An 18,956-nucleotide genomic window follows, 5' to 3' on the forward strand; every position below is an offset into this window, starting at 1 on the left:
CTTGTCCTCCATGCCAAAGGACCAGGACCTAGAGAACAACTTGACACATCTATTTCCAGACCTCCGGTGACTCCCCTGGAGAAAAAGAGGAGGCAGGGCTGTGCTGGTGGCTTCTTTCTGGCAGTGGTGAGTGGGAGAGGTAGATGGGGCATGTGGGTGAGGCCATGCACAAGTCTGGCTCAGAGGAGAAGCATCCAGTGAGAAATTTCTTTCTTTCTTTTTTTAAAGATTTTTAAAATTTATTTGACAGAGAGAGACACAGGGGGAGAGGGAACACAAGCAGGGGGAGTGGGAGAAGCAGGCTTCCCGCTGAGCAGGGAGCCCGATGCGGGACTTGATCCAAGGACCCTGGGATCATGACCTGAGCTGAAGACAGACATGTAACAACTGAGCCACCCAGGTGTCCCCAGGGAGAAATTTCTCCGGAGGGCATGAGATGAGAGCTGCCTTTCTTACTACAGCTCAAATTACTCCCTCTGCCTCCAGGCTGCTACATTCAAAGAGATAAGCATTAATATTACAGAGACTGCTTTCCTCAGATGAGGCATCCTTGTCAATTTATCAGGGTTTTCCAGAACATTGCTACTGAAACTCCAAACAACATAATGCTGCAAAAATCTGAATCTTGGCCTTCTTCATCTCCGGGCAGTTCACACAAAGGCAGACCTTGAAATTGGGTTCGAAGTTAAAATTAGGCAGAACATTTGCTTTGTTTTGAACTCCTTCTGTTAAAGAGGTCAGAGTACACGGAGTAGAGAAGCCCTGCCCTCGCAGTGGGGGCCCCTCTGGGCGTCCGGAGCTTCGGCGCGGTGCCACGAGCCAGTGCAGGAGGCCTCGAGCCTGGGAGTTAATCGGTTACATTCAACACACTTGGGGAGCCCCAGTCCCAAGCCAGGTAGTGGGGAAGATAAATAAGGCATGGTTTTCAGTCTCTGGTGGGAAAAACATAAAAAAAAAAAAAATCCAGGTCTATAATCCCTTATGCGTATTTCTGAAACCCCAAAAGCTCATGAAATTGAATTTTTTCCATAACCCATCTGGCAGAAAACTTGAACTGATGTGAGTCTATTTATATATATATCCTTTATTTATCCCCCTTAGTGTGACTCTTCAAATGTTTTGCTTAAGAAAAATTAATGGGATGTTGCTGCAGACCCCACTGGGGATGTTATATAACATTGTTGACTATGCACCGGATTTCTTTCCTAAAATCCAAAAAATTCAGAATATGAAGGCACCAAGGGGTTGGTATTAGGGCCTATGGACCTGTAATTGTTATAGAGCGGAAGAGCCTTCTTTCTCTGGCACCTGCTATCTTCTAGGAGAGGACTCAGGCTACATTGTCTCTGTTTATGGCAAAAAACTTTTGTAAGTAGCAGCGCCCACCCGGCTTTCTCTAGAACCGGGGTTTTGTCCTTTCCAGTTAGGATCCTATAGTTTCCTTAGGCTTTTTGAATAATTTTCTTTCTTCACTGTAAGTGTTGCCTTGCTAAGGACTTACTCCCCTTTTCCTGTTATCCCCAAATTTCTCCTTGTAGGTATTGGTTAATCCGGGTACAGTCTGACTGTTTCTTTCAGAGCTCTAATTAATCTGTGTCCTACGTAAGCTATAGACTCCACTTGAAGCAGCGGTAGAGGGAAACCCAGGAGTCAGCCCCCAAGACAGGGAGATTCTGCTCTTCAGATAAAAACAGCCTCTGCGATCTTAATATAAGTGTTTCTAAATAGTGTTGATCCCTCATCCTCTCGTCCTCCCCCCTTTCTTCCTGTAGACAGACATTGGCTTGTTTCAAGTTTAACTTTGGCAAGTGCCAAGTTCTCTTTCTTTGGGAATGCGAGCTGGGATCAAAGTGTCCAGGCATCCAGTTCTCTCGCTTGAGCGGGACACAATGACTTGCGTGGTCCTCGTTCCTGCGAACTTTGTGGCCAGGGGAGGGGGTGTCCCCCTTGTGCTTCTCTGACATCTGAGACATAAATCACTGGCTGGAGGGTGTGGCAGCCTCTTCAAGGGGCTTGAGGGGGCTTTTTAAAATCTGCAGCATTGGATTCAGATACTTCTGTGTGGGGGACACTTGCCTGGACTAGAGGAGGACACAGGACCCGCGGAGTAGTTCCTGGATGGACGCACCCGATGGGAATGAAAGAGAAAGGCAGGAAGGCTTTAGTTTTCTAAGGAACATCCAGGAATGAAAAACATGGTATTCAAAGCAGCGAATACATTTTAATACTTTTTGTTAGCATTGTCTGTTTCCCACCCACTGCACGTAGGAAAGCTGGTAGAAAAGCAAAGAAAAGAAAAAAGCTAGTGTGATATTTTTAGAGATAGCATGTGAGAGAGTTCCTTTTACTATTTGAAATCTTCTTCTCTTTCTTCCCATTTAAAAAATTTATCCCCAAATGCAATTCTTCACAGAGAATTGAGAAAATATGGCCTAGTTACAGAAGAAAAGAAAAATTATCTTGCTGCCTAGAAATGACCATTTTTATTATTTTGGTGTATGCCCTTATTGACTTTTTTCTTTTTTTTTTTTTTAATGATTTTTTATTATATTATGTTAGTCACCATACAGTACATCCCCGGTTTCCGATGTAAGGCTTGATGATTCATTAGTTGTGTATAACACCCAGTGCACCATGCAATACGTGCCCTCCTTACTACCCATCACCAGCCTATCCCATTCCCCCACCCCCCTCACCTCTGTAGCCCTCAGTTTGTTTCTCATTATTGACTTTTTTCTAAGCCTAGTTAAAACTTCAGTGGATTGATATACTTGCATGCATATAGTGTATATCTGTGCATGAAGCATGTGGGTCTATGAACAATTTCATAATGGCTTTTAAATTAAAAAATATGTCAAGTTCATCTCTCCGTGTTTCAATAAATTTACTCCAATTCATATTGTTCTGATTCTAGTGCTAAAGAAGAAGGACCTGTGCTTTCTTCTAGGGGTTTTATGGTTTCAGGTCTCACATTTAGGTCTTTAATCCATTTTGAGTTTATTTTTGTGTATGGTGTAAGAAAGTAATCTCATTTTATTCTTTTACATATAGCTGCACAGTTTTCCCACCACAATTTATTGAAAAGACTGTCTTTCGCCCCATTGTATATTGCATCCTTTAAGGAGAATTTTGAAGTGTTAACGTGGCTAGTGAAGGTGTCCAAGGACATTATGGGTGGGTGGGTCTATGTGATTAGGTCATCAGTGTTTGTTAATTGACACTTACTGAAGTTAGACTCTACCCTCTCACAGAGACAGGAGAGAGGGTTGTTATCTTCCTTGATATCTTCCTTGATGACTGCATTTCAAAGGAATGACTTCCTGATCCTTGAGAAGGACATTCCTGAGTTGTAAACTGGTTAAGAGGTTAGGAGATTTACATCTCCAGGGGGCAGAGAGAGAATTCACAGTGGAAAGTTTCCAAAGTAAATGCTCTACAAAAAAGGAGGTCAGGGTACCACAGTCAGGAAGAAACCATGTAAAGTTTAGTCCAGCTTAGGGGAACATTAAGACCATCTTGGTCAGTGGAAAGCAGTGGCAAGCTGGCTGAGACCCTGGCAGACTTTGGGAGAAAGGGATCTCCTCGAGACCTGGTCAATAGGGACTTAGAACATCTCTCCTGTGCCAAGAAGTGTTAATAAGTAAGTAGCTTAGTGCATTTTAAACTGCATTTGCATTAATTAATAAAGAAGACAGTTCAGCCCCTAATGGACTTTCAAAATCCAGGCCTTTTTACTGACAGCAGTCTTGCAGCAATTTATTCTGTTGCGAAAATTAATTTTTGAGCTTGAAACAAGATGCTAAGTGACTTTCGGCACAGGGGATGGTATGTTAGATGGAGAGGGACTAACAGAAAACAAAATGCTCTTTCAGTGCTCACGTGTAGGACTAATCAGACTCAAGAAAACCAGTTCTCTGGTCACTGTTCCTGGTGGTTACTCTTCCCTCAGGAAGCTCCTGAAATACAGAGTGTGTGTATGTTTACAACTTTCACTTCACAGGAATGTATCGTTTAGCATTATGTCCTCGAGTTTCATCAATTTTGTCGAACAAGACAGAATTTCCTTCTTTTTGAAGGCTGAGTGATATTTCCTTGTATGGCCCTACCGTACTTTCTCTGTCCACTCATCCGTCAGTGGACGTGTAGATTGCTTCCACCTTATGGCTATTGGGAAGAATGCTGCAGTGGACACGGAGTACAGATAGCCTTCGAGATCCTGTTTTCAGTTCTTTCGGTTAAATACTCGAAGTGGGATTGAGGGAGAGGAAAACAACCCTGGAGGCTGAGGAGTAGATTTTGAAATCATTTTAATTTTCACTTCCTACAAGTAGTTTCCGATCAAAATGCTGGCGCTCAGTAGAAAAGGATTCATAGGGAATTTATGTAGAAACATGGAAGGTAGGTGTAAGGGTTTGAGAGTGAGAGAAACAAGAGTTTTAAATCTTGGGGGATTTCCTTCCCGCCCTCCCCAGGCTCATGCAGTGGGAGGTGGCTTAGTTGTGGGGAAAAAGCTAAGAAAATTCTGGTGCTCGATTTCTACAGGCTCTGGGCTAGTCGTCGCGCAGGGCCAGGCCCCTGAATTTGTTTGTGAAATGTGTGCATGGAGCCGTCTGGCTTTCGCCAGATGCCCAGAGAAGCCTGTGGCTCAGAAGGAGCTGAGCACCACTGGCTGTCTTGCTCTGTCTGGTACTCACGGCGTGGCCTTGGGTAAATCGCTTGACCTTGAGGACACAGTTTCCTCATCTCAGCATGTCTCTGAGGGGATAATGATGAACATTTCACAGGTGTGGTATAAAGGCTAATAAGGAGATGAGAATATAAAGTGTTCTGGCATTTAAAGGCTTGTTTATTTTCTTTCTTTTTCCCTTCCCTCCCAAGCTTGTCAGAGTAGAGCCATTCTCTGGAGAATTAGGGAACAGTGGGTTCTGCTTTGAGCTCATCCTAAGAAATGTTAAGGCTAAAGTAATTTCAAAGTTACAGGAAGAAGAACCCCCAATAATTTAAAATTTAATACCCTTTGTGGCTGTGATCACTTACCAGAAGCAGCAACAAAAGCCCCAGAGAAGTGCATTCAGCTGGGACTCATTCTGGGAAGCATTTCCTAAGCTTAGGCCCACGCAGGGAAGCCACCGAGCACAAGGTCACACAGGCCCCGCTGTCAAAGACGCTCAAAGTGGGGCATACCTCACACTTGCTAATGAGGAACATGGGGGCTGCAGGAGTCCACTGAGCCTCTTGGGGGAGGCAGAGATGAACTCCTGCTTAGACTCCAGACAAATCTTTTCTGCTTATTTTGTGAGCATGAGCTCAGTTTTGTTGCATCTGAGGGGAGCTAACTAAAGATGTTAAATGAACGAGCAGTATGGACCTTCGTAACAGTTGGACGGGCTGTGGGAGCAGTTCCAACTCGGAAAGAAAGGACTCTAACAAATCCATAGTAGGACCCTCAGGTTTCCCATTTTAGCAAAATCACTGTTGAGATAAAATTGCAAGTATGAAATTATAAAGAGATGATCTGGCAGTTGGTTTGACTGTTTTCCTTCCCTCTCATTTATTTTGCATTTCAGATAACCAACTAGCACATGATGATAAAAAGAGGATGCTGTGTCCTTTGCCTCCTGTCTACCGTGGCAGATGTGTGAGATGAAGTGCTAACATGAGGCCACCGGAGAAACTTCCGGCGAAATGTAAGTGCAAACTCAGCTGGTAGAAAGGCACAGCGAGCTTTTTGTGTTATACATTTTTCCTTGCTCAAAATTTAACTGCAGTATTTACTCTGTAAATTAGAAACTTATTATAAATTCTAAATATTATACATATTCTATATATTTCCCACGTGTAGTATATATTATACATATATTGTTTATATATTTATATTTTATATAAATTATAAATATGTATTTCCCATAGATAATATGTATTATATATTACATGTGGTCTTAAATTTTATCATATATTTAATATTACATATATTTGTTACATATAAAATAAAATTAAAAATCGCTTCCTTCTCCCACCAAGCCATGTATCTGCTTTGAAGCCTTTGGAAATCACCCCCACAAAGATCTGGAAGGCAGCTAATTTGCACATGGTCACAGAATCAGTCAGGGTAATTCTCCAAACACGCTCACAACTTGACATGGATTTTTTTTCTCTCTCAATTGCCAGCAGGTGTTTCTTAAGGAAAGAATGCTTTCACCTGACCAATTTCCTCGCATAGATTTGAGTCACATTGTGTTATCTTAAATTGCCCTGGTGAGTTAAATAATGTGTTGTCACGGAGCAGAGTTTTCAGTTTCTTTAGGGGCTGGATATTGTCCAGGTGCTCATTGAATAGAGAGATTTGGGCTGTTTTTACCTCATTATTAGAATGAGAATGAATCCCTCTTAGATTCTCATCTTAAAAGGTGCAGTCTCTCAACTAATGAGTTTATTTTTTTCTGAGATAGTAGACATAAGCTAAAGTGTTAGGAACTTCTTAGAACCGAAATACTATTTAGCTTTTCCTCCACAAAGAGTCTGCAATTCTAAATAAATCATTTGTTAATCTTATAAGGGTAGTATTTGATTCTATATGGAAACATCCTCAGGCAACTCATTTGTGTTTGATGTTCTCTCAGGAGTTCCATAGATTTTGATCACAGGCTCTTGTGTTTATGAACCCTCTTTACAAAATACAGCCTAGAGCGAGCAATTAAGATTTTAATTTTATGCAGCTTGATTGCTCTCCTTCAGTTAAAAGAAGTGAATAAATGCCTACATCGAAAAGAAACATTATTAACCTTTTCTTTATCAGGCTTGTATAGCTTGCATCAAAATACTCATGTAATGTTACAGATTGCCCTAACTTTTTGTTATGTGCTGTGAATTTTCTAACTTTCTGATAGTGGTTTGCATACAGCAGGCGCTCAGTATTTCTTATGAACTATTATAGTACGCACCTATATTGTCTTTCTTTCTTTCTTTTTTTTTTTTAAGATTTTATCTATTTATTTGACAGAGAGAGAGACAGCCAGCGAGAGAGGGAACACAAGCAGGGGGAGTGGGAGAGGAAGAAGCAGGCTCCCAGCGGAGGAGCCTGATGTGGGGCTCGATCCCACAACGCTGGGATCAGGCCCTGAGCCGAAGGCAGACGCTTACCGACTGCGCCACCCAGGCGCCCCTGCCTTTCTCACCTTATTGCAGCATCACACTGATCTTTCATTAAATTTTTTTAAGTAACAGCTTTACTAAGAAATAATTCACATACCATAAAATTCACCTACTTAAAGTGTACAAGTCAGTGGTTTTTAGTAGATTCACGGTCATGTAACCATCAGTAATATCTAATTTTAGGCCTTTTTCATCACCCCCCCCCCCCAAGCCCCGTACTCATTAGCAGTCACTCCTCATTTCCCTCCAAACTCTCTAAGCCAAAGGCAACCACTCATCTATTCTGTTTCTTTAGATTTGCCTATTCTGGACATTTCTTATAAATGAGATCGTACAATACGGCTGTGATTGGCTTCTTTCACGTAGCATAATGTTTTCAAGGTTTATCCACATTGTAGCATCGATCAGTACTTCATTTCTTTTTATTGCCAAATAATCCACTTTATGCATATATCACATTCTGTGGATCCATTTATCGGTTGAAGGACATTTAATTTGCTTTCAGTTTTTGCCTGTTGTGAATAACGTTGCCATGAACATTTGTATACAAGTTTTCGTGTGGACGTATTTTCATTTCTCTTGGGTACATATCTAGCAATGGAATTGTCGGGTCATATGGTAACCTTATGTTTAACTTTTTGAGGGAACGCCAGATGGTTTTCTAAAGTGACTGCACCATTTACAATACCAGTGGCATTGCGTGAGAGTTCCAAGTTCTCTGCATGCTCACCAACACTGTTACTATCTGCCTTTTTGATCACAGCTGCCCGAGGAGAGGTAGAATGGTATCTCACTGGGATTTTGATTTGCATTTCCCTGATGGCTAATGTATATTGGACATTGGTTCATGTGCTTATTGGTCATTTGTATATCTCCTTTGGAGAAATGTCCTTTCAAATACTTTGCCCCAAAATTAATTGGGTTGCTTGTCTCTTTTCATTATGGAGACATAAGAGTTCTTTATATAACCTAGATCTAAGTCTCTTATCAGATATATGATTTGCAAGTAGTTTCTCCCCTTCAGTGGGTTATGTTTCTGCTTTCTTGATAGTGTCCTTTGAAGCATGTAAATTCTGAATTTTGACTAAGTCCAGTGGCTTTATTTTTTTTCTTCTGCTGTTGCCTGTGCTTTTGGTATTTCATTCTAACACACCATAGAGATTATGCTACGGGAAATCATCTTAGAAGGAATACTTCTTGGTTGTGTAATAATAAGTTCCCACTTGCACGAGGGTTCAAAATAGAGCTTTCTTTAGCACTGAGCCTAAGTAAAAATGTGATCTAGATGATGCTTGTTCTGTACCTCACGGTACGGCAGGTGTGCTTTCTGCAGCTGCCCTATAGTAGATGTCTCTGGTGTCCCACAGCACGTCCCTCAGCCATGGCTGATTTCAGCCATGGCTACCAGGGACAGTGCCATGTGAGGTCAGGTGTCCCTAGAGTAAACAATACTCACTTAGGGGGAGACCAGCATGTCTTTCCACTTTCAGCTCTAGGGTCCTGTCCTATCAGTGCAGAATCCCACAAGTACAGTCAAAAGAACAGGGGAGTTATTGCCCTATAGGAGTCCTTTTCCAGTTGGGGATGGGAGACTATGGATAATTCTTCAATTTCCCTTTCTTTAGGCAGAAACAATCCTGGGAAGTGGAAGACCCCAGCAGAATGGGGCCCTGTGCTTGTATTTTTTCCCTCATCATTCTCCTGCTCCCTTCTTTCTGCACCCTGGGACAGTCTCCTGAATGGGTTTCCTGCTATCATGTCCTTCCCTCAGGCTTTGCTTTTGAGAGAACCCAAACTAAAACTAAATCCCGCTGCTGGTATCTCGTGCTGTCCTCCATCTCCTGAGCTGTCTCTGCAGAATCCTCATCCGAAACTCATTCAAGCCTTTCCCAAGTTTCTCTGTTTCAATAAATCTTCTGTGTACTGCATTTCACTTCTTTTGATCCAGTTAGGTGGTCGTATAGCCAACCTGATAGAACGATGTTAGTCAAGGACTTATGTGCTTCTCATAGTCTCACCTCTGTGCCTTCTGGAACACTTGTATTTGAAAGAGGAACTTTGGTGACTTTCCTAAGCAGGGACTCCTGCGAATAGATGGAGGGAGTTGTTCTAGCAACAGCAACTCAACTTTTCTCTCGTTCCCAAATCACATCCTGAAGGTGACTATCTTCTGTCACATTTGAGACAATCTCGTGTTGACTATGTCCCCAACTAAGATTGTTTTATGTCTTTGCTGCAGACAATGGTTAAATTATGTGTTATATCTAAGTGTGACTTAAGATACTGCTTTGATGAGTTAAGCTGGCTTGAAAGAAGCATAAATGTGGGGATGTTTTGATGGCCAGAGGACAGGTGCTATCACGAGGCTGCAGGAAGAGACTGGAGTAGGTACAACAAGGAAAAGAGTAAGGTTAGAAACAAGGAACAGTAAGGGATAAAATGCACAAAGGATTGGACAAATAGTCACTTAAAACACATTTTTGGGTAGGTAAAGTCTTTCATAAAGGTTTGTTGAATGAATAAATGCATGAATAAACAATTTTTCCTTTTATACCAGTAAAGAATATATATACATATATCGTGTTTACCCTAGTCCTTGTAACATGAGATGATGATTTTAAAAATATATTTAGATACCCCTCCCTTCAAGAACCAGAGCTTAATTCCCCTCCCCTTGAGTTAGAGCTGGATTAGCAACTTGCTTCTAAGGAACATATTGAAGTTGAAGCGGTGGTGTGTAACTTTGGGGAACAAGTCATGCAAAGGCACTGTGTCTTCTGTCTTGGTCAATCCCTCTCAAATTGTTCAGCTGGGATAAGCCCATAGCCATGTTGCACTATGGAAAGGTTCACACAGTGAGGAACTGAATCTTCCAGACAGTAGCCATGTAAGTGAGCTTGGAAGTAGATCCGCCAGCTTCAGGTGAGCTCTCAGAGAACTGCAGCCCGCGTCTCTCCCCGCCAAGAGATAGACTGCAACTTCATAATAGCCACCGAGCCAGGGGAATCTTACTAAACCACTTTTGGATTCCTGACCCTTCGAAACTGTGTGAGTTAATAAATATTTGTTGTTTTAAACGATTGAACTGCTAAGTTTTAGGATAATTTGTAGACAGCAATAGATTAATATCTATGGCCAAGCCTCAATAAATGGTAGTGGTGGTAGTAGTTGTGATGGTGAAGATGATGATGGATTATGATGGATGATAATGATGAATAAGAAGAGGAAGAGGAGGGGGGGAGGAAGAAGGGAGGAGGGAGGAGGGTGGGAGGAGGAGGAAGAAGGGAGGAGGGAGGAGGGGGGAAAGGAGGAAGAAAGAAGATGAAAGAAGAAGATGATGAAAAAAAACAAAACAGGAAGGTAATGATATTGACCCCAAAAATCTTCTGTTTGGGAGGAGAGAAAAAAGTCTTTGTTATAAACCTCTTTTACATTTTTTGCTTCTTCTTTGGCCAGCTTTTGTCTGAGCTGTGAGACAAAGAGTGCTGTGATGGTGCTGCAGGGGTGAGGCTCTTGCTGGTGAGTGGAGAAGTTCTAGTTGTTCGTGGCTGTGTTGGATTCTCCCACAGTATCTTGGCCGTGTGACACTTTATAAGAGGATACACATGAGTGATATTCCACTTTATACCACGCTCTGCCTCGGTGTCAATAGACACGTTTTTCACTCTCTTTGTGAAAGTACAAGCCACTGAGCTGTGAGTCAGTCTCACCAAAATTACCCATCAAGGACAAAATTCAGGTATAATCTAGAAATATGTGCTTGCTTATGCACAAAAGGCTGTTATGACTTCTGTCATCTTCATGCTTTAAAATAGAGATGAGACAAATTTGGGTTCCGCTGGTCACTAATCTTGGGTAGATGGCGGTGGAGGATTGTGTTATGGTAATGGCAATGATAATGACAATGATAATGATGATAATGGCCTGTATGTATAGAGCAGACATTTTACATAACCATGTGTATCATCTGTTATGCTCATCACAACCCTGGTTACTAAGAAGAAGATTGCATTTCAAAGATGCTAATGAACCCATGGCTACTGGTAGTGTTGAGGCTGAGTTGCAAACATGCTTCTGGTGATCTCCAAAGAATGATTTCTCTTGACTGTATCACATTGTCTCCCTTCCTTACTACACAACCGTAGCCCGAGGTTTAAGAGGGTAAACACTTGTATCCAGCTTATGGAACTGTTTGAACTTGATGGGTACAGATAGAGAGTTTGAGTTTTCTCAATCCTTTTTTCAGGTATGCTCTGTCCAGTCGCTTTCCCCCATCCATAAATGAGGTTGTTGGCAGCACGGTAGCTTTTCAATCACTCTTAGTGTTTGGTCAATGCAGTCTGTGGTAGGAAGTTCCTAAAACAGCTTCTGTGTTCGAGAGGCCCACAGAGCAAGGCGTGGAGATGGTCTTTGACCAACAGCCAGGGAGAAGCTGAGCCCTTCAGTGTAAGAGCATATGAGCAACTGAATGAGTGAGTGAGCTTGGAGTCTTTCTTCAGTTGAGCCTTAAGATGATTGCAGCCCCAGCCACTGACTGTAGCTTGAAACAGAGGGTCCAGCTAAGCTGTCCACAGATTCCTGTCTCACAGAAACTGTGCGATCATAAACGTCTGTTGTTTTCAGCCACTAAATTTGTTTTGCAGCAGTAGATAACAGTTTGATCCAGTTTAAGATTTTGATGTGACATCCAATTTAATGTTCGTTTCCTCTCCTCCTTTCTTCCCCCTTCTGGATGAGGTTCAAGAGACTTGCAGGACCTGCTCTTTCATTTCTTCTCTCACCTCTGCCATTTTGGGGTCCTGTCACCCATGGTGGATTGGGGCTGGGTGTGGGAACATGGAAAGACACAAATATCTCGTACTTGACTGGTGTCTTTCTTCTTTATGCTGTTACTGTTTCTCTGGTTTTGACTAAATGTCTGTCAGACAAGCGTTCCCATACTGGCTCCCTCTGGGTTATACGTATGGGTGAGTTCTCTGTAGAACGCTTTGGAGCTTCCTAGTTTCTTGGTCCTTTCTGATTCCCCCGGAGCAGTTTCCACACCAGATATTTGGGTTCAAGTTCTTATTGTTGGACTTCCCTCGCTATCAGTGGGATCTTGAATGGGTACCTACAAGGTGGTATAAGTCCAGCTACCTTCAGGGATGCACATTTTCCACCGTCCCTCTGCTACCAGCTCTCTCTGCCCTGCTGTTCCCACCAAATAGAATTGCCAGATTTGGTAAATAAAAACATGGGAAACCCTGTTACATTTGAATTTTAGATAAACAATGAATGCTTTTTTAGTATAGGGAAGCTCCATGCATCTGTGTTTTGTCTGTCAACCCTATCCCCATACTCTTGAATTTTTCTCTAATAGCACACAGAGGAGAGATCTGACGGACCATTGAACTGAAATGCTAGTATCTCTCTGGTAGTTAGTAGAATGACTCTCAGGGTTGTCTCTTTGCTTGACTTGAGATGGGAACCACAGCGAAAGGAGGGACAAACTCATCATGAATACTAAATGCCCTTGATTTGTCTATTCAGTGGTTTCTTTGATTCTCAGGGGTGCATTTGTAGACTAACAGAGGAGTGGGCAGTGAATTTTGGGGGGTGTTCTTTGGGAGTGTCTGGCCCCAATTATGCATTGTGATGCTTTCTTGGACTCAGTGTGGGGAGGGCATGTCCTGAATCCGGGAAAATAGGAAACAAATTCGCCTCCATATCATGTGAGCAAGTTGGAGAGCGGCTGCATTAGGGCAATCCTAGATTTTCTCATCTAAGGTGTGATTTAACTTGCTTTTGTTATCCTAAGTCATCACCTATAATTCAATAGCGTGTGGGCTTAAAATTGTCAGAGTTTCCACGTGGTGAAAATGAATAAAATTACCTTATTTAGCCTCCCTCCCTTTTCTGTGTTTAAATGTTTTGAAGCACTGTTTCCTTGATGCCTTTTTGAGAACTGGAGTCTTCATTAAGGCATCTCTTCTTGAGTTGGTGAGACATTGGTAAGCTCTGATGTACCTACAGTTCTCTATTTTGTGGTCCCCCATTTTTTGCTTCCTGAATACCCTAAATTTACTGCTGGTCTTCTTTGCCAATAGTGTCGCCAGGCACTAACCCAGACCCCCCCAGAAGGGATCCAGGGATCCTGAGCTCACAGCTCAGGCCCTTCCAGGGAATCATCCTGGACTACAGAGACTGCCTCACTGCAAAGTTATACCCCCTGCTTGGCTGAGAAGGGGAGGCAGCTCACAGCCATGCCTGGTCCCTAAGGGAGGCTGAGGGGGAGGCAGAGAGGGATGCATGAGACAAAGGCCTTGTCATTTTTTGGCATGTTTGGGACAATTTCATCTCCATTTCACAGGCCCTCCCTTGGGTTTGTCTGTGTCCTTCGTTGCAATTATATTGTTTCACTTCTGTACTTTTTCCTGCTTTCCCCCCCTCTTTTCTTCTATTTTATACTGAAATTTCCTTATCAGTTTGGAAAAGACAACAGGATTAAATTCCATTTTTGTTTAAAATGTTTTTTTCCTAGATACTTCTCAAAACTAGCTTGAAAACACATGTTTATTACAAAATGCTTAAATTCTGTAATTTCTGTTAACATTGTTTTCTACTGTATTTTTACTCAGAAGTTGCTTGGAAACTTCATTTTTACCCCAGCAGGCATTCTGTACTTTCCTGTTAAGTCTTTCTTTTATTAGATTTTTCCAAAAAATTAGCTTGGAAACACAGCTTTTCATCACAACAGGCTTAAATATCCTCATTTTCAGCAGAATGTAGGCTCATTTGGATGAAAATAATTTTCCCAAGCTAAGTTTCAGGAAAAAAAAATATGGTATAGATCACCTTTTCAACAGAAAAGTGTTCAACTGAAGAACTCGGTGATAATCACATTTGCAAGACAGTTAAAGATGAATCCTTTCCTACTAGGTCTGAAAGATTCTTTCCCCAAGGAATGTTTTTGATAATAATTTAGAAATAGATTCAGCTCAGTATGTTTTGTAGGTATTAACATCTAACAGGATTCATGGCATCATACTTGTCAAAAGTCTGGCCTGTCCTTTAATGACATTCTTAACAATCCAGCTGTTCTGTCCCCAGTCTTGTCTTGTCCCCCCTCCTCCACCTCCCCTCCTCCAACACCTTTAAAAACATTCTCTGTCCTACATGGGTAATCTGGTAATGCCATTCTCCGGTTTAAATTTTTAATGGGCTTTCCATCATCAAGAAAGTGGTTTTTAAACTATGTTCTGCGGGGTGCTTGGGTTCTGTGGGGGGTTCAGAGGCTGCTGTTGACACGGGGCAAGCCCAGAGGGGGGTCTGGGTCACAGGGGCTTCAGGCCCCCAAATTCCTCATTAGCCAGAACAGTTCTGATGGGTTCTGGGCTACATAGCGCCAGGATTTCCTGTGCATTTCCCTCCTATAAATGATTCTAGGCAGTTTTTTTTTTTTTTAAAGATTTTATTTATTTACTTGACAGAGACAGAGACAGCCAGCGAGAGAGGGAACACAAGCAGGGGGAGTGGGAGAGGAAGAAGCAGGCTCACAGAGGAGGAGCCTGATGTGGGGCTCGATCCCAGAACGCCAGGATCACGCCCTGAGCCGAAGGCAGATGCCTAACCGCTGTGCCACCCAGGCGCCCCTCTAGGCAGTTTTTAAAAACCCCATTTTCAGTGGTATGAGTTGCAAATATTTTTTCCCCTCACTTTGTGTCTCTATAGATACTGGAGGGCAGTTATGGCCATAGACCCTTTATTTTTCCATTTTAACCAGAACAACAACTGAAATTAACACATGCCAAATTAAGAGGAAGTTTAACATCTTCTTTTTAGGATACCCCCTGATATTTTATGGACTCTTAGAACTAACGTGATCTGGAAGTTGAGTTTAGTCAGGGCAACAGGAGATGGGACAAATACTGCCATTACTCCTTGCAGCCACATGATGTCACTGTGGACAACTGGCCATTTTGACAGATTTCGTAGGTCTGCTTCTGGCTCACAGGTACGCAAGCCACAGAGAATCCTCAAAGAAAAGTCTGTGTGGTGGGTAATTCACTGACTCTGTATTGTGCTTAGGTAAGGGGATCCCACACCTGAATTCCCAGGGACATAGATCTGGATACTTACTTCTTTTGGGCCCATGTAAAGTCATCTTCTAAGGCACCAGAAGCCCCAAGAACACTGTTAATGAACTGACTCTGGGATCTGCTCCTTGTGAAACAGTCCCCTATGTCTTGCTGTTAATTCATATTAGTAGGAGTTGGACAGCTTTTCACCTGTCTAGCTCTTAAACTACAAAGGGTCTTATTATGTTAACTTTATTGGAGGATAGCACTTTATACCCCTTCCCCTCTTACTGACTCCCGGATGGCTTCCAGGGACAGCAATACGTTCACTATAAGCCTTGCATTCCATGGTTTTCTCCCCTTCCTGGAGAATCAAGATGACTTTCTGGAAACCCTTGCTAGAGAAGACGATGACTCCTCACCCTCCTCCACCCTTTTAAGTTTTAGTCTTTAGCAGAACATTCTCCAAATGATCATAGTCACTTCCTTTGAGAAGTTAATATCTGGTAAAAGAGAAAAAGACAAGCTTAAATTTTTTAAATTTTTATAAGTAAAACAAAAGAGGAAAGGAATATGTAAGATGCTGGAAGAATTGTTGGGGGTCAAGATTGTGAAGGATTTGGGCGCCTGGGTGGCTCAGTCAGTTAAGCATCTGCCTTCAGCTCAGGTCATGAACCAGGGGTCCTGGGATAGAGTCCAGCATCAGGCTCCCTGCTCAGTGGGGAGCCTGCTTCTCCCTCTCCCTCTGCCTGCCGCCCCCCCCCCCCGCTTGTGCTCTCTCCCTCTCTCTCTCTGTCAAATAAATAAATAAAATCCTTAAAAAAATATTGTGAAGGATCTTATATATCCTAGTATGTAAATTTTATTCAACTAATAGAAAGTCAGAAGAGATCTTTAAACATCAGAGAGACAGGATCAATTTTGTTTTTAGACAACTACTTTCAGAGGTTGTATGGAAGATGATGAACTCTGTAGGGAGAGACCAGTGGTAGGGAGACTTCTTAGGCAATGGGTTATCGTGACAGTTTAGGCAAGAAATGTTGAGGGCTTGGACCAGTGCAGTCCTAGTGAGGCTGAAGAGGAATGATGAGTTCTGAAGATTTTCTGAGGTGAAATTGATAGAAATTGGTGAGACTGTGAGAGTCAAAAAGAGGAGAAGGCAAGGCTGGCCCTAAGAGTTTGGACGTTGATACCATATTGAATGTAGTGAGTTTTGGATAGAGAAAAGTTTTGTAAGGAAAGAGGGTAAGTACTGTTTGGGGACATTGGATTGGAAAGATATTTCATTGGGTATAGAATTCTAGGGTTGGTAGTTTTTTCTTCCAACATATTGTATGTGTCATTCTAGCTTTCACTGCAACTATTATATTAAGAAGTCAGCCAAAATTCTTATTGCTGTTGATTTGAATATAATGGGTCTATTCATTTCTGTTTTTCAGATTTTTCTCTTCATCTTCATTTTTTAGCATTTTAACTGACGTGCCTAGTGTGGTTTTCTTTGTGTTTTCTTGCTTGGCTGGATAGTTATCCTGTTTTGCTGAGCTTTTCGAATGTGTGGTGTTGTGTCTTTTTTACAAGTTTTGGAAAATTATTGGCCATTATGTCTACAATTATTTGTTCTGAACGTTCCATTCTCTCTCTCATCTCTGTAGGCCATTCCAACTAATGTATTAGAAAACTTGGTATTGTCCTAGATGCCTTTCACATTGTGTTCTGTTTTTTTGTTTTCAATTCTTTTTTCTTTATTCTCCAGTTTGGATAATTTAATTGACCAGTCTTCAAGTTCATGAATCTATTTTTCTGTTGTTCAATCTGATATTAATTAAGCCTTTCTAATGCATTCTTAATTTAAGACACTCTATTTTCCAGTCTTAGGCTATCCATTGGTTAGTTTTTAGAAATTCTACTTCTCTGTAGAAGTTGTCCATCTTTTCATTTGCTTTGTCCATCTTTTCCTCTCATTTAACCTATTTATAAGAGTTAATTTCAAGTGCTTGTCATTTAATTCCAATAACTTGTTTATCTGTAGGTCTCTTCCCATTGATTGTTTTTTAATTTTTCTGATCATAAGTCATCTGTTACTTTTCTTCATATGTCTCATAATTTTTTATGGTATGCTGAACACTGTCTTTAATAAACTTTTTATCTTAGAATAGTTTTAGATTTACAGAAAAATTATGAAACAGTCCAGAGTTCCCATATATCCCAAATCCAGTTTCTCCTCTTATAATTATCTTACATTAATATGGCACATTTGTCACAATTAATGAACCAACATTGATACATTATTGTTAAATAGAATTCACACTTTATTCAAACATCTTTAGTTTTTACCTAATGCCCTTTATCTATTTTATTTTTTAAATTTTTTATTATGTTAGTCACCATACAGTACATGCTAAGTTTTTGATGTAGTGTTCCATGATTCATTGTTTGCGTATAACACCCAGTGCTCCATGCAGTACATGCCCTCCTTAATACCCATCACTGGCCTAGCCCAATCCCCCACTGCCCTCCCCTCTGAAGCCCTCAATTTGTTTCCCAGAGAACAAAAGCCTGGAAATACTGGTTCGCACTGTGCCCATCCCCACCCCCCCTCGCAGGGGATGGGGCAACTCTACCCAAACAGGGTTGCCTGAGTATCAGCGCAGCTGGCCCCTCCCCCAGAAGGCAGGCTGAAAAAACAAGAAGCCCACATCCCTAAGGTCCCTATAAAACAAGTGCATATTGCTTGGGTCCTGGTCAATAATTTGGGCTCAGTACATCCCCGCAACCTCTCCTCCTCAGAATGACAAGGAGGAGGAACCCCCAACAAAGGAAAGAAACCGAGCCTGTGGCCTCTGCCACAGAACTAATGGATATGGATATAACCAAATTGTCAGAAATGGTGTTCAGAGTAACAATGGTCATCACTAAGGGTGGAAATGAGAGCGAATCTGGCAGAAATTAAAAATGCTATGAATCAAATGCAGTCTAAACTGGATGCTCTGACAGCCACGGTAAATGAGACAGAAGAACGAATTAGTGAGTTGGAAGATGGGATGGTAGAAAAGAAGGAAAAAATGGGAACCTGGCTTAAAAAAATCCAATCTCAAGAATGTAGATTACTGACTCAATGAAACGTTCCAATGTCAGAATCATCGGCATCCCCGAGGGGGTAGAGAAAGAGAGAAGTCTAGAAGAGATATTTGAACAAATGGTAGCTGAGAACTTCCCTAATCTGGTGAAGGAAACAAACACTCATGTCCAAGAGGCAGAGAGGACCCCTCCCAAGATCAAAGAGAACAGACCAACACCACATCACATAATAGTGCAATTCGCAAATCTTAGATCCAAGGATAAAATCTTGAAAGTGGCCAGTGGGAAGAGAATCGTCACGTACAGAGGGAGGAACATCAGAATAACGTCAGACCTGTGTTGTCTCCTCAGTTGTCTGATATTTTCTATGTGATTAGGCCAGGTTATGGATTTTGGGGAAGAAAACCACAGGGATGAAGTGCCACTCTCTTTACATCATATCAGGTGTACATACTATTAATATAACTTATCACTGTTGATGTTAGTGTTTATCAAGCTTCTCCATTGTAAACTTACCTTTATTCCCTCTTTCCCTGTACACTGTTCGGAGGGAAATCTGTATGTGTAGCCCATACTTAAGGAGTGGGGAATTAAGCTTCACATTTGGACTTCCTCTGCATGGGTGATTTATTTATTATTCATTCATTCATTCATTCATTCATTCATTCA

At 41.7% G+C, this 18,956-nt stretch overlaps 1 long non-coding RNA gene across 2 annotated transcripts in view; it reads left to right on the plus strand.

The window, feature by feature from the left end:
• LOC121100947 overlaps positions 1-18,956 on the plus strand; it is a 202,619-nt gene that overhangs the window by 9,705 nt on the left and 173,958 nt on the right. For both annotated transcript variants that reach the window (XR_005832721.1, XR_005832722.1), the window contains exon 2: positions 5,568-5,687. This is a non-coding gene — a long non-coding RNA (uncharacterized LOC121100947). The remainder of the gene's footprint in view (positions 1-5,567; positions 5,688-18,956) is intronic.

The sequence above is a fragment of the Ursus maritimus genome, unplaced genomic scaffold (assembly GCF_017311325.1).
Source record: "Ursus maritimus isolate PB19 unplaced genomic scaffold, ASM1731132v1 scaffold_10, whole genome shotgun sequence".
Classification (NCBI taxonomy): Eukaryota; Metazoa; Chordata; class Mammalia; order Carnivora; family Ursidae; genus Ursus; species Ursus maritimus.